Genomic DNA, 14,496 nt, shown 5'->3' with positions numbered 1-14,496 from the left:
GTGTCTGAGGCCAGATTTGAACTTAGGAAGATGAGTTTTCCTGACCCCACTGTGCCATCACTTAGCAGCCCCACTATACTGTACTGCTATCATACATGTTCTCTGATCACCAATATCTCTCAGCAGGACTCTATCCATTGCTGGAGCTCCTGAAAGCCAACCTGAGCACCATACAATTGTTTATTCCTTTCCATGTTCTTCTGGACTGAGGCCAGAACTATGTGGTAGGCCTCCTTCAAATGACCTCTTGAGCAAAAGAAGTATTGGTTGTGAGTCTCCATATATGTTTGTATACATGTATGTATTGTATGCATTGTGTAGACAGTGAATTTTATATATATATATAAAATTCATGTGTGTATATGAATGCATAGGGATCCTTCCAGCTCATATGTATGTGCATGTATGCTACACACAGTGAAATTCCTGACTCTGATAGGTGTTGTCTATGTGACTGCACACATAGAATAATATAAATATTAACTCACAGAATATGGATAGAATAATACAATATATATGTACCATATTGTTAAGGTTACTATCCTTAGCTATTTTAACAAGGAATTCTCTTGTTGTAAATACATTTTTGAGCATCTGCTTGTGGGTGGGATAGGAGAATAGGGACTAAGCCTATATTTTACTGGTTTGGGGAAGCTCCCTCTATCAATGCAAATTAGCACCTTTTCTACAACTTAATAAAAATAATAGCTAGGATTTATATAATGCTTTAAATTCTGCAAAGCTTTTTTTTTGACAAATACGATTTCATTTACTTCTCCCAACAACTTACAGTTTTAAGAATTGTCTAGAGCATTGAGAGGTTAAGTGTCTTGCCCAGAGTAACACAGGCAGCATATGTCAGAGGCAGATCTTCACCCCAGGGTCTTCCTAGCTTCGAGGTCATCTTCTAGCCACTCTGCCGTATTTCATGGGAGGGATAATTACAACAGAAGTCATCCCATTGGGACATGAAGACACAGCCAAGGCACTTTAGATTGCCCTAAGTGTAGGGAAAATACCTCAGATGCAATGAAGAGTCTCTTGAATGCTAATCCTGCAAATCTCCAAGTATAAAGTAATATCATGTGTGTATTACATTTATGCTATTGAATTATTTTATGTACAGAAAGCTCTAGGGCACAAAGGATCTGTGAACCAAATCAGCAATTCTAGTAAGTTGCTTGTGTTTACAACTTCTTTGCTTAGCTCACAAAGCCCTCTCTTCCTCCCTCTCTCCCTCTTGTAAAAGAGAGAGCCTCTCAGGTAGGTGTCAATGATGAAAAATGAGACCAATTGTAAATTATCTCTTGCATTTTATCAGGTCTATTTTTTCCCTCCCGATGGAGAGAAGCTGTCTGACAGGCTGCTACATCTGCAGGTTGTTTACTTGTTCACAGAATCAGAGATGTGTGGAAATCTGCACTCTGGTGGCTTTATTGGTGGAGAACAAGAGAGACAGCCAGAATAAGATACCCCTCGAACTTGGCACTGCCAAGCAAGGGCTCTGTTTCCCCATGAGGACACATGGTATCTTAAGGATGCTTTCAGCCAGAAAAGTTTAAAAAGCAATGCATTTTAAATTTCTATTGTTTGCTGTCAAATCTTAAGAATGTTAGTTTTTAAAAGGACCTTAGACATGATATGGTCCAACCTGTTTTACAGATAAAGAAACTGAAAACTGCAGAGATAAAGTGACTGCCTAACATCACACAACTAATTGATGGCAAGGCTAGGACTAGAGTCCAGGTTTACCAATTCCTCGTCCAATATTCTTTCAACTACACTGAGCGGCTTTCTAAGTCCAAAAGAACATCTGCTACTATCTCATGAACAGATGATTAATTTAATGTGTCAGACCCTTGAGGGAGATATGAACATATGTGAATATCAATATTTTCATCCACGCTGCTACTATTCTCTTTGCCCAAGTGAACATTTTACCTTCTTTCTGATAATCATACAGGATAAGGCAACTGTTCAGTTTAAAAATTCTTTATAAGTGGAATTGATCAAATTTTCTCATATTTTTAAAGGATGAAACAAAAATTTTGATTTTCAAATAAAATTATCAGATGGTAAATGGGTTATAAACTTGCCCTAAATATTATTCCCTTTTATACTTTCTTCTTTATGTCCCTCTTTTTTTAATTCCTAAAAAGTATGGAGTCTGAATATTCAGAAAACAGAGCTTAGACTAGTAAATCAAATCAGTAGGCATTTCAAACAAATAAACAAAATGAATTTGAGAGCTTGTGTCTGCAAGTATCACCGTGGAGACCAGAGGATGAATCATCACCATGGAGACCAGCATAAACACTCTGCCTGTAATTATTTCCATATGTAATCAGATATGAATGTGACTACGGAAGAGAGGAGAGTATAAATTGGGTAGGCAATCAGAGTAGCAGAGAGGGAGTTGTATAAGACTGGGAAATGCTAAGGCAACTTGGTAATCTAGGATATTTCTGGTCCTTATTAAGTGAGTAGGATAAAGTCTTCAGCAAAAATACTACATTTCAGAGAGCTGGAAAACTGTCACAGTAATGTGGCTCCTCTACCACATTGGTATCACTAGACTGAAGGAGCTTCTATTTCACCCCTCCAGCTTTCTCTCATGTGTATTCATTACCATAAAAGTGGCAGTGTTCTTAAAGAAATCAGCCACTTTCCTTAAGACACTTCCGAGCTAAGGAAGGAGTATTTAAAATAGCAATAGAAACTAATAACTAAAATCCTAGTACTCATCTATAAGTTTTTATAGGGCAGATAGGTGGCACAGTGGATAGAGTACAGGGCCTGGAGTCAGGAAGACTCATCTTCCTGAGTTCAAATCTGGCCTCCGACTCTTACTAGCTGCATGACCCTGAGCACATCACTTAACCCTGTTTGCCTCAGTTTCTTCAAATGTAAAACAAACTGGAGAAGTAAATGGCAAACTGAGAAAATCTCAAATGCAGTCACAAAGAGTCAGGCATGACTGAAAACAACTCAACAACAAAAATAACTTTTTGGATTATGGCTCATGTTTCATAACAGGCCAATGATTGGGTCAGGGAATTAAGCCTACTCATAACACCCCTACCCCCAATTTCATATACAGGCTTATATATACATATATAAGCTATTAAAACTTTAATGGCTTAAAACTGCACTAAGACTTTTGGGACATCCTATATGAGAAATTCAAGTCATGAAGTTGAACATGCATTCATAATCTAGATGAGTGTTTTCTGATGTTTCTGCATAGCTAAGCATCCCTTAACACAGCCACTTGAAAGCTATACCTAAGCTCACAGTACTTTTTTGGTCAACACTTATTCAAAAATCACAGTTTTGAAGCCCCTGATATGATTTTTCCCTTTTATTAAATCAACATGTCAACTCAAAAGAATTTAATTAAATAGAATAGCAAAGTTAAAAAGGGGTAAATTTCCACCTTATACATAGGAATACACTCTCCCACAGATTCCTACATCACTAGTGTGAGAGGGAATACTTGTAGCCCAGATAACTGACAATCTTAGATTGCACACCAAGTGGAGCACCTCTGGGGCTCCAAAGCTGTCACTTGCTACCTCCCACATTGCTGCTGATATCCTTTGATGAGATGCATTCATCATTTCTATCTTCTTTTTTTCTGATGAATTGATGCTAAGCTTCTTTCTGCCAGGGAAATGTTGTCTAGTTTAGTTTTTTTGTGAGTCGGATCCTTAATCGCACCCAGCCAACAGGGCAAAGTGCTCTCAGGTCATCTGTCTTTTCAATTATTCCAGTTCCCCTTTCTCCTACGGAACAGGAGCTCCTCCTGGCCCATATGATATTTGGGTTAAAATGAGAAGATTCTATACTACTCAAATCATTCTCCTGTCAGCTACTACCTGTAACATAAAAATTACTCAAGAGTTTCACTTAGCAACCCTAGAAAAGAGGGATGGAGGTACTGGAGATTGGTACTTATTCCTTCATCTATGCCCAAATTGCTACCCGCCCTACAGCATCTGTTTATGTTTAATAATCAATAGTAACCAAACTTTTAGGCTAATGTTGGAATATATTTACCTGTTGCCAAATATGACCTATGGTGTGTGTTTATATTCAGTCAGTCAATAAGCACTTATTAAGTACTTACTATGGGCTATACTATGTATGCATTTCAATAGATCTGTAATCTCATTGATAGAGCTTTTCCCCTGAATGGTACAACTTATTTAACCAACAAATCTTATTTCTATGTAACTCTTATTTATGGCCCCCTATGAGTCCCACACAAGAGGTCCACTAAATACGCCAAGGACCTTCTCTTGCTTTCTTGACATTAAATGTGTGCCAATATAACTTATATGGTATCTGTAATTTTAAAAAATTAATTAATGATTTTGCTTTCTTGCCTAGTGCCTGTCTTCTGATCCTACCATCTGTAAATGACTACATAAAAGAAAAATTAAAATGAAAAGTACAAATTATTGGGGTTGGCTCTTTGTATTCAAGATTATGACAAGTATATGGACTTGGGTTTGGAAGGCTGAAATTTTTATTTCTTGCCTCTCCTATTTATCCTGTGCAGCTGGACCGCGACTGACTTAGTCTGTAGATCAAGTTGGACGCTTCTTAAAACCATACTCCCTAATGTGTGAGTTTCATAAAATTCACTCTAGGGCTCCTCTAAAGATGAAAACAGACATTCTCCACCCACTAAATATACATGTGCTGAGGATATTGGTGTACATTTTTATCTGTGCTCCCTTACCAACTTTCTGCATGTTCTGCACACAAGGGCATATAGAGTGGGCAGTGGAGAATCATATTACAGTTCCTATAGCTATTGTTTAGAAAAAGGTGGAACGGGGACAGCATCCGCAGGATAATTGTAAAGCAAATAAAAGACCTTTATTTTTTAGCATTGTTCATGTACAAATCCACCTGCTTTGTTGCATTGCCACCCACTCTTTAAATGGTTATTCTTCAAATTTAAAGGATTACTGTAACAAATAAAACCCTAAGAGACAGAGTTTCCAGGTATCATTTTTATATATTCATATATATATATATATATATATATACACATATATTATGTATATTTATAATAATGTAGGTATTATATATGGTTAATTTATTAATTAGGATAGCCAATAATCAATAAATTAATGGTCATTGGTTTCACTCTGTAACCAAAAATGCCAAGGGAGACTCTGAAACATATTAAATTGGTGTGTTCCTTCTGATAGAGAACTCCCCTGGCAAGTGAAACTCGACCCTGATTGGTGAACATTTAATGAGGAGGTGGGCTAGGAAATCTTTAGCTCCTTCCACTGAGGACTTGGCTTGATCATGAGACTCAGCAGCCTGAAGGCATCTGGGCAGGGAAAGTCACTCAAGGCTAGTTTTCTCCTTCACAATCTTAGGGTTACCCTAAACTCTAATGGAGGGGGATCAAAGACAGGAACTCATCCAGACTGGATTCTGTTTATACTATAAATGGAAATCAGGTTTCCCATTTGGGTAGGGTCCCACCCAGATGCCTTGAACAGAGCTGGAATACTTCTGACATGTTTTAGGAGGGAAGAAGTTTCTCTCTAAGCCAGTCTTCTTACAGAGAAGGGAATATTACAAATTATTGTTCATAATCAAATAGTACAGCATTAAAATTAATTTCTCTCATTGTTCTTCCTGTTTTTTTCATTTCTGGAGGAACAATGTATCACCTCTGAAGTATCACATACTTACTTCAGCCTACACAGACTATACATTAGAGAGTGTCTGCTTCTCTGAAGCTATTATTGGTCACATCCTACATGTTCATAATGCTCAAAGCTACCAGAGATAACAAAATACATTCAATAATACTTTATAGCTGTGAGTGAGTGGTACTGGAGGCATATTGAAATTGAAGCCTTTATCAATGGCATATATTGGCCCTCAGGATATTTCACAGTTCATTCAATTAATGAATCAGCCACAGTGACAGAAAACAGCCTTCTGTGCATAAAGGAACTTTTTAGTCAAGAAAGGTATTTATTGTATATATAACACAAGCTGAAACTCAGAAAGACCTGAGTTCAGAATCAGCCTCAGACATTAACAGTTGTCGTTTCCTCAGCTATAAAATGGGGATAATAATAGCACCTACCTCCCAGGGTTGTTGTGAGGATCAAATAAGATAATATTTGCACAGTGCCTAGCACATAGTAGGTACTTAATAGGTTGTTCCCTTCCCCTACTCCTTTATTGACATAATAATTGTTGTAAAGAATTAAATATCACTTTTCTATCAAAAAGAGTGATCTCTAAACTGTAAAAGGTTGTTCAAACATGGGAAAATAGGTTAAGTACAAAGTAGATAGGGAAACATCAATAGAACACTCAACTCCTTTTAAAAAAAATAGAAATTATATATTTAAGACTCAAAAGTGACCATGAGTACAATTAATTAAATCTGCTTAGTAGCTACATTTGAATCAATTTCAATGCAAATGTTTTTAAACTTTTCAGTCACTCTCCTATAAGTCCCAATAAAATTTTTTTGTCTATTTTTTTTAATACTTAAAGGTTTATTGATATATTTTTTTACAAAAGCCATTATCATCTTTTCTGAATACATACATATATACAAATAAGTCTTCCTTTATATCAAGGAAAAACAGTTAAGCTAATAACTTAATAATAAGTTAATATAACATCTGTTATATCAACCACAATCTTCCTCCTTATTCAACATTCTGCACTTAGATTTCCCCCACTTCTCCACAAAGAAGAGGGGAGCCTGCATTTCCTTATCTTTTCTCCGGGACCATGATTGGTCATTATGATTACACTGTGTTTGGCTTCACTTCAATGTTCTTTTCACTTAAATTACTATAATCGTTGTGGATGTTTTCCTGGTTCTGCTTATTTTACTTTTCAGCTTTCTACAGTTTTTTTAATTCCTCATATTTGTCATATTTTATGATATAATAATATTCTATTACATACATATACCACAATTTGCTTATCCATTTCCTAGTTGGTGGACACTCTTTTTAGTTTTTTGTTGCCACAAAAACAGTTGTTATAAATGCTTTCTATATATGGGCCATGCTCTAACCTCCTACTCCTGCCTCAGTAGTGGCTCTTGTCCCTACTAGGGACCAAACTGGAAAGAATAGGAGGCAATGTGAGAATATTCACCTATTAGCTTATCTTCCTCAATGGAATTCCTCCATCCTCTGATACTTTGGACCTTGGACCGATTTACCCATAGTTAGCAAATATCCATTCATCCTTACTCTCCCCATTCCTGTGATGGTGAATCCCTGCTTACTGAAAAGCCAACCCCCTTGTGGTAGGAAGGGTATTTATTTTACATAGGCTTGGGTCATTTCCCTTTAAAGAGGTAAGGATGCCATCCTTGGGATTTGGTTGGCCCAAAGGACAATGGATATAAAAAGCCCAGACTAGGTGAAAGTAGCTTTCCAGAAGTTTAGCAAAATTCCCATTGCCCCATGGGGACACATTTCTAACCTAACTCTGCTATTGCTGTGCTGAATGTGGGTGGCAGAGGGAAATAGCTTTTTTTTTTCTGAAATAGCTGCTAGGAATTATATCCTTCACAACCTTATTCTAAATAAAGTTAGTTTCATTGTATTTTATGCTACACAAGTATCACCGTCATTGCATTTCAGTCTTAAACTTGAGTCACTGGAAGGACCTAAGTTAGACCTGGCCTAGAATATTTGGCAGAGTTGGTAAGATTAGATTACAATGACTTCATTACTAATTTTGTTGTTGAAGTGGGGAGAAGCCAATATGGAAGACAGGGAGACTTCTGATTGGATATCAATCGTATATGGGGAGCTTTCTCAATGGAATAAGGAAAGGGCCTTCATTGACACTGTAGCTCTAGCCCAATGGGTGCTTAAGGACCTTGACAGGGACAGTAAAAATCAGTATCTTTGGGCTCTTACTAGCACTTTTAGAACAGCTGAATCTCCTGTGTAAAGAAAATGAAAATGAATTGTCTTTGAGAATTCAAGAATTAGAGACAGATATGAACATGCTTTTTTTAAAAGGTTCATTCTTTGAAGGGTAGAGGGGCAGTTAATAAACAGACTTAGGAGCAGCTCAGGGGAAAAGGGAGATGCCATTGATTTTGCTGACTGATGGGCTGCAGGTGGGAAGTTGGCCTCTGACTCAGAGATCTTGCTGGAGAAGGTATTACATTGCACTGATATTAGGACCATAAAGGAAGACATAAGAGCAGGAGAGAGGAATAGAATTGGGTTCTGTCATAGGTGGTAAGAAAGACTCAGGCTAATCCTATTACAACCCCCATTATGGACAGTGGATAGGCTTTCACCACCAAAGAATTCTAGAAGTTGCTGGAGAAGTTGAAACCAGTGAGTAGTTTGTACAGTAGTTAATGAGGGCATGGTCCAGATGATGCTAAGTCAGAGCTTCTTTTAGCAACAGATTCCATCAGTTTGGGCAACTTTGTTCTGGCAAAGTCAGCTGAATCAGAATTCCTGAATGGGAATTGCCTTTTGTCCCTTTTTGGTGGTTAAAATGAAGAGTTCTCCATATTTGTCTCAACAAAGATGAATTATCTGTATTGCTGGCTTCTCAGTGAGGGTCAGCAAAGGAAAGGGTAAAAATCCTAAAAGAAGTGGGTTTGGTACATGAGATTTGTACTCCTTCCCCATGACTCACCAGTCTTTGTGACCAGCCCACTTTGGGTGCAATTAGGTCCTAATTTTTAGGCAGTTTCCCACCTTCCAATGGGTATCAGGATTTACCTGGGGGCCTCCCCCCACCGAACAGATTATCATTCAGCCTGAGCAGATCAATTGAAATTTGAGCAGGAGATTGGGACATCCTCAGCATCTGTATAGACAGACACGGCCATACAGATGGGAACTCTAGGGATAATGGCAGATGCATTGGGCCCTATAACACATTATATGGATGAGGGTGACAATACTTTTTTCCTTTGGGTACTTGAAACATTGAATTAACAGTTAGAAAACTGATTATCAGCTTATGGAAGTGTTAATAAAATTATATCGACATCTAGCACAAAGGTATCAGGGTCCTTTTCCCTTACCTAAAACATCTCCAAAAGCCCCAAACCAGCTTGGTTGTTCTGAGTTACCCAAATCTTTAATAACCCTTAAGTTAAGGTCAGGGGTTCCCCCAAGGCTTGGTCTGTTCTAAATATAGGACCATTCTGGTGTTAGAGGTCAAATGCCCAAGTTACGGTGATTTGGAAAGGGGAGCAATGCCAAATACATAAGGAGCTGCTAGAAACCAGCGGCCAAGTTACTGCTATACCAGGGAATACATTCCATTTTCTTTTATGGGCCACCAAAGGAAGTAGCTCCATTACCTAGGCAGAAGTGTTTGAGAGACCCACCCTCCTCTGCTCATGGTTATGATGTTTAACCAGGGGAAGTCTGTGGTGGACTTAGATATTAGATATCCATATGCTTATGATAGCTTCTATATCAATTATTGTGGCTAAGACCAAATGGAAGGCCTTGGACTTGCCTGAACTGTCGTGTAGTGTTAATATAGCTGTTTATCCCTCATTCTCATATTAAACAATATTAGATGAAGGGGGGCAATGAAAGAAGTCTCCTTCCTAGTAATTAAAATGAATACTGGATTATTTTCCTATATACATATCCCCTTTGGTTACCCTGTGTGCCCAGTGAAGATGGCAGATCATACCTGGCACCTTGCAGTATATTATTGAGAACTGAATAAAGTTTGCTGCAGTCATTCCTGACTTAATAAAGTCAACAAATATTTATGAAGTACCTATTCTATCTGGGGCCTCGTGCTGGAGATACAAAGAAAAAAACTGTCCCTGACCTCAAGAAGCTCACAATCTAATGAGAGAGAATATACAAATAATCATGCACTTTTAAACTTTCTCCTCCATTAAGTCCTTGCAAGAAATCAGTCTTTCCAGAATGTGTTGTAACTGCCAATCTCTCACATAATCTTCATAGCATTCTCAATTCATTGCTTCTTTATGCCTGCATAGCTAAAAGAGTTTCAGCAAGAAAGAAGTCCTCCTCATATTCCTTTCTGTCCTTTTCAGAGTCATCATAGAGAGAAGATGAGATATACTTACTCTCCCTAATTTCATAGGGAGGAACACTTCATAGCAAGACAACCTTAACTGACTTCAAAATGTCAACACAATCTGCTTTTTCTCAGCATTCTTTTTGTCTTATAGAAGTACAGTGAGATATCCATAGCCTTTGTGGGAGAGCCAAGGGAAATAGATTTTGCTCCTGGAAAGGAATTCATTATCTTTTCACCATTCTTCCTCAGAGCTACTTAAAATCCTCATATTATATCAGCTTGTAGAGACTAAAGGAAGATCCTGCTCATTGAGGGCATTGAAATCCACTGTCTTATCAATATTGCAATGTTGACTGGGTTAGAGGATGACACAGTAACAGAGGCCCAAGATTGGTTGACCTCTCATGAGGGGCAAGAGGTAGGAGATTAACCCTAAGCAAACTTAGTATCCAGCTAAATCAGTTAAGTTTTAGAAAGTACACAGGATGACAAGAATACAAATAAGTTCAGCCTAGGTGTTGTCCTTCTTGCCCAATTGACGCTCAATTCCATAGAGTCAGAAAAGGAATCTCAAAGGCTAATTGGACTCTTTGGGTTCTGAGAACCCATTATATCCATCTGGGTATATTGATGGCTCCCATTTACCAGCTCACTTGTAAGCCTGTCTCTTTTGAATCGGACCCAGAATAGGCTACCACCACCCTGGAAGATCTAGAGTAGCCTGTTCTGGATCCTTATGATCTTTTGGGACTATGTTTTTGAAGATCTCTATCCATAAGGATTAGATAGAGTGGTGCCTTTGGCAGGCACCAAGAGGTAGGGAGATTAAATTTTCATCCATCATGCTCCTAAAAGAGTAAACTCCCCTAGACAGGTACTTATTATGCCACTTTTCTCTAAGACAAGAGCAAGGAAGAGATACTTTGGATTAATTCCAAATATTTTATTATTGTTGCTATTAAAAATGGAAGTTTAAAAACAATCATCTTGACCCTTGATTCCTAGTAAACAAAATGCAAATGGATTTATGGTTTAAAATTGTATCCTATAGCTCTACTGAAGCTATTGTCCCCATTTTCTATTAACATAGTTGAATTTTGCATATATGCTATTATATTTTCTGGAAATAGTGATTTGGTCTTGTTGTTCCCAAAGTCAATGCCTCTAAAGCTTTTTTGCATCTTCCTGAAATTGCTATAATTTCCAATCCTGTAGCAAATGAAAGTGGTGAAGTTTGACACTGGATGTTTCTAGTGTTTCCCCATTCCGTGTCTGTAGTGACTCTTAACTTAAGGCAGATCTTTTTCCTTTGTTGAGGAAAAATTCTCTATGCTTCTTTTTCATGTTTGTATCATGAATGAATGTTAGATTTTATCAAAGACTTTTCTTCATCTATTTATATAATCACATGGGTTTTCTTAAGGATTCATTGTAGTTTATATGTTTTATTATATTGACTGTTTTTCTGATGTTGAACTGGCCTTGCATGCCAGATATAAACCCTCCTTGGTGATTCAACCTTCCTTAAATGAGTTTAATTCTCTAGGCCTCAGACAAATTATATTTCAGGCTTCTGACAGAATTCACAAGTGTCATCATTGTCAAGTAAAGATTGCTGTTACTGATCTTTAAAGAATAGTGGAAAATGAAACTAACTTTCTCTTTAATAAGGCCACTAAATGGTTATAGCAAGAAAATGTAGATAGGCTATATATTTTGATTTCAGCAAGGTATCTGACAGACTTTTCTTACAATCTCATTATTTAGACAAAACCAAATATAAACTGATTGTAAAGTTATTTGAATTTGGAACTGATGCTGGAAGAGGCTGTCCAGGAGGGGTAAAGAAAGCATCAAGTCCAACATGCCCTGGTGGTTATTGACCATCCTGCAGAAGTTGGATTGTTGAATAATTAAAGTTGCAGAATAAAACTGAAAGTGAACTGACCAGGTAGCTTGCACAAGTAGAGGCAGAATTCTCAGCTTTTAGAGACCACGCAATGAAAGCTAAGGGGCAACTAATGGAACTGGTGAAAGGACCTTTTCTCACAGGGACACAGGCAGGAATCCCACCATCTGGTCGGTCACTGACTCAGAGATTACAGCTTAAAATATCCCAGTTCCATTGTATTCCACTGAGATCAGAGCCATGAGACAGGACAATGAGAGCAGAAGTGAGGAAAAGACTTTGGAGCTCCCACAGGTAGTTTAAAAAAATAAGCCCAGACTTATTTTATTACCGCTCCTGGAAGGAGGGTGATTTCCTTTTCTAAGGGATCAGGGGGTTGGCACACCTTCACCTCCAAGGCACTGGGCAGGCTGCAGCAAGTCAGACAGAAATCTGATGAGTCACTGGAGCAATGGCTCCCAAGGTCATGGCCCAGTGGGGCCAATACTGAGGTACTCTCCTACAGCCAGCTTCCAAAGTCTGAGGATCTATTGTCATCTTAATCAGTTGGGGTCTCAAAATGGAAACTACCCTTTGCTCCCTTTTAGGTGGCTAATATGGGGAGTTATTCACATCTGGCCCATAAAGATGAATACATGTGTAAGGTGGTAGCCCAAGGAGGATCTATAATGAAGAAGGGGAGGTTCCTAAAGGAAATGGGTTTGATAGATTGGATTTATGTTCACACACACACACACACACACACACACACACACACACACACACACATGCATTCCATACCCTATTACCAGTCTGCTAAGGGCAATTAGATCCCACCTTCTGAATAGAACCCCATCAGAATGCTTTTGGATTTTAGCTGAGTCTCTCTCACCAATCAATCAATCAACCAACATTTATCAAGCACATACTATGTGCCAGGCACTGTGCTAAGCGCTACGGAAACAAAAAGAAAAAAAAAGATAGTTCCTACCTTCAAAGAATTTACAATCTAATTCGGGGAGACAACATGGGAACAGATATATACAAAGCAAATTATGTACAGGAAATAGGAAATTATTAAAAGACAGAAGGTACTGGAATTAAGAGGGGTTGGGGAAGGCTTCTTGTAGAAAGTGGGATTTTAGTTGGGACTTAAAGAAAGCCAGAGAGATCAGTAGTCAGAGCAGAGTGGGAAGAACATACCAGGATGAGTAACAGCCAGAGAAAATGCCCAGAGCCAAGAGATGGAGTGTCTTGTTCGTGGAACAGCCAGGAGGCCAGGGTCACTGGATTGAAGAGTACATGGTTGGGGAAGTAAAGTGTAAGAAGACTGGAAATGTAGGAGGGAGCTGGGTTATGAAGAGCTTTGAATGCCAAACAGAGCATTTTATATTTGATCCTGGAGGCAATAGGAAGCTGTTGGTGTTTATTGAGTAAGGAGATGACATGATCCATTTTAGGAAAATCACTTTATGCTCTGAATGGAGGATGGATTTGAGTGAAGAGAGACTTGAGGCAGGCTGTTGTAATAATGCAGGCAGGAGGAGATAAGGGCTTGTACTAGAGAGGTGGTGGTGTCAGAGGATAGAAGGTACCATGTATGAGAGATGTTTCAAAGGAGAAATGACAAGTCTTGCCAACAGCTTGGATATGGGAGCAGAGACAGTGAGGAATCCAGATGATACCTAAATTGCAAGCCTAAGGGACTGGATGGATGGTGTTGCCCTCCACCCTAAAGGGGAAGATAAGATGGTGGGAGGGTTTAGGAGGAAAGATACTGAGTTCTGCCTTGGACATACTGAGTTTAAGATATCTATGGACATCCAGTTTAAGATATCTGAAAAGCATTTGGGGATGAGAGATTGGAGGGTAGCAGAGAGATTGGGGCAGGAGAGGTAGATTTGAGAATCTTCAACATAGTAATTAAATCCATGGGAGCTAATGAGGTCACCAACTGAAGAGGGAAAAGAGAAGTGGGTGCAGGACAGAACCCTGAGGGACACCTCTTTTAAAGGGTGTGATCTGGAGGAGGATCCAGCAAAGAGGACAGAGGAGCAGTCAGATGGGTAGGAGGAGAACCAGGAAAAAGTGATGTCCTGAAAACCCAGAGAGAAGAGAGAATCGAGGAAGGGAGAGTGATTGACAAGTGTCGAAGACCCAGAGAGGTCAAGGAGAATGAGGATTGAAAAAAGGCCACTGGATTTGGCGACTAAGAGGTCATTAGTAAATGTGGAGGGAGAAGTTTCGGTGGAATAATAAAGTCAAAAGCCAGATTGTAAAAGATTAAGAAGAGAGCAAGAGGAGAGAAAATGGAGGCACATATTATGGATGGCCTTTTCAAGGAGTTTAGCTACAAAGGGCAGAAGAGAGGATGATAGTAGGGATGGATGGATCAAGGGAGGGTTTTTCAAGATAGGGGATACACGGATACATTTGTAGACAGTAAGAAATGAGCCAGTAGGGAGGAAGAGATTGAAAATAAATGAAAGACTGAGGATGATGGAAGGAACAATCTGTTGGAGGAGCCAGGATGGAATGGAATC

Source organism: Phascolarctos cinereus, unplaced genomic scaffold (assembly GCF_003287225.1).
Source record: "Phascolarctos cinereus isolate Bilbo 61053 unplaced genomic scaffold, phaCin_HiC Scaffold_4;HRSCAF=312, whole genome shotgun sequence".
NCBI classification, from domain to species: domain Eukaryota; kingdom Metazoa; phylum Chordata; class Mammalia; order Diprotodontia; family Phascolarctidae; genus Phascolarctos; species Phascolarctos cinereus.
The sequence above is the reverse complement of the archived record's forward strand: the minus strand, read 5'-3'. Positions refer to the sequence as shown.